Genomic DNA, 2284 nt, shown 5'->3' on the forward strand with positions numbered 1-2284 from the left:
AGCAGGAAACACACCGGTAGAAAGAGAGAGATTTACCATTTTGGTAACCCAGGGGCCAATAACATCAAACACTTTGAGGAAGAGCCTGCAGGGAAGGGCATCTGATGTACAAGAGGAGGGTTTCATCTTGGTCACTAGAGCTGAGATGTCCCCTAGAGTTAAAAGAAGACCAGTTTTGGGAAACAGGCTCCACAGAAACAGGGTTATCACATAAAAGAAGTGGGATTTGGTCTTTGATCATCTTAATCTTATCGATAAAGAACCTGAGGAATTCATTGCTGTCGGCTTTGCAGGAAACAGGAGTCACTGCAGCTGAAGGACAAACAATAGAATTTATAGTGTCAAACAACACTTTGGGTTTTTTCTTGTTGGATGTTATTAGCTGGCGGAAGTAATCAGATCTGGTACTTTCCATCATTTCATTGTAAGATGATACAAGATCTCTGAGGTGGAACCTATGGAGCTCAAGATTGGAGGTTTTTCCACAGACGCTCAGTTTTCTCTTTAGGTTTAGGATACTTTCATTAATCAAAGTACAAGCTTTTTTCTGTGTTGACACAGTGGATTTTACAGGTGCCACCGGATCTAAAATGGATACACAGTGGCTGCTAAAGGAATGAATGAAGCTGTCTTCATCAAAACAATTCATAAACAAGTGCGGATCAAACACAGCAGAAAATTGGACGGCTGTATTTGCAGTGATAATGCGCCTCTGAGACCTTGTGTTTGAGGGCACAGGCTCAGGAGAACAGTTCAATTCAAATAAAACACAGTTATGATCGCTCATTTGGACATCCTCCACACAGAGGTTACAACAAGTCTAAAGTGTGGCCCTTTTGGTGAGACATGCTGCTCAAAATTAAATATTTCAGTCAAAGTTAAAAGATCCTTTGCAGGGCATGTTGAGCCATCGACTTTATAGCTTTATAATAGAAGAAAAAAGTCACTAAAGTCCTTTAAGACTAAAGACTAAAACACAGTAAAAAGAAACAACCTTGATCATCTGTGATTCAAAAGAAGTGAAAGTGAAATGTGTAACTGTCCTAGAACAGTTACACTGTCCTGGACCTGGGCGGGGCATCGCAGCAACAGAACAGCTGGGCAGAGCTCATTTAAATGAATCAACTCTCGCTCTCTCTCTGCTGTTTCTTAGTCATTTTTTGGGGGGAAGATTTTAATAGAGCGTTTGTGCATATTTCCAAGCTGAATGCAATGATATGCAAATGTCGAGGCTAGCTAATAAAATGGCTCTCTAGCGCCCTCTCCAAATTTGATTTTTTAAAATTCATAAAACACTATTTATCGTAGACAACTGAACATATTTATAAGGAGGTCATCTGAGACCAGGCACAATTGGAAAAAATGACGTGACTCTAGCTTGAGTTTTTAAAGCTTTGAGTGTTTATTTACTAAATGCTAATCCATCGCTAGCTGCTCTCCATTCATTTAATAGATTAGCATTAGCTCGACATTAGCTGCTGACCATACATTCCTATAGGTGCTGTTAGGGTATGTGGGGAAGGGGTTATTTCTTGGTCATTTGGTCAGGTAATTTCTTGCCATTTTAAACAAACAAGCCAACAACAGCTTACATCTAGCTGCAAGCATGTTACCATGGCAACATGACAAACACTTTCATAGATTTACATGCGTTTTGGATTACAGGCATTTTGAATGGGATTTAAACATGTACTTTGTCATTAACAGTTAAAATTAGGCACTTACTCTCCACATCACACTGAACATAAAAGCCAGAGGGACATAACTCTATCTCGAACCGTGCAGTTTTGAAAATGTTGAATAAAGTATTATACAGTTTGTGCTGTTTGTGAGGAAGAGGTGACGTAGGCGGGGGAATTAGAGGTGTGCTCTTCACGGTGGCAAGTACCCCGCGGTCACAAGGGGGGCGAGGGCCTTTATCGCCGCGTGCGGCTTTAATTCATTTTAAAATCCGTCATATAAGAAGCCTTAAGGTGAGACGTTGTCAGGATAGAGGAAGCAACATGTAACGTTAGTGGGGAGGGACACGTTGTGGCTTTGCCTCCACAGTATTCACTAGCAAGGCCCACCACATAAGAATTCTGTCTCCATCGCTCTTATACCTGAAACGTAGAAGGAATGAGAAGTAGAAAAGAGAGTAAACAAGAAGACGGAGAGAAATAGAGTGGGCGGTATAAATATAGGAGGCTCAGAAAGAGGTTGACGTGCAGTGTGATTCTGCTCCCAAAGCTAAGTAAACTAAACTTATCTTCATTGAAACAGACACATATCTTGCAGTTTTAGG

The sequence above is a fragment of the Eucyclogobius newberryi genome, unplaced genomic scaffold, assembly GCF_026437365.1.
Source record: "Eucyclogobius newberryi isolate DKJ021-1_F unplaced genomic scaffold, fEucNew1.0.hap1 SCAF_10, whole genome shotgun sequence".
Taxonomy (NCBI): Eukaryota; Metazoa; Chordata; class Actinopteri; order Gobiiformes; family Gobiidae; genus Eucyclogobius; species Eucyclogobius newberryi.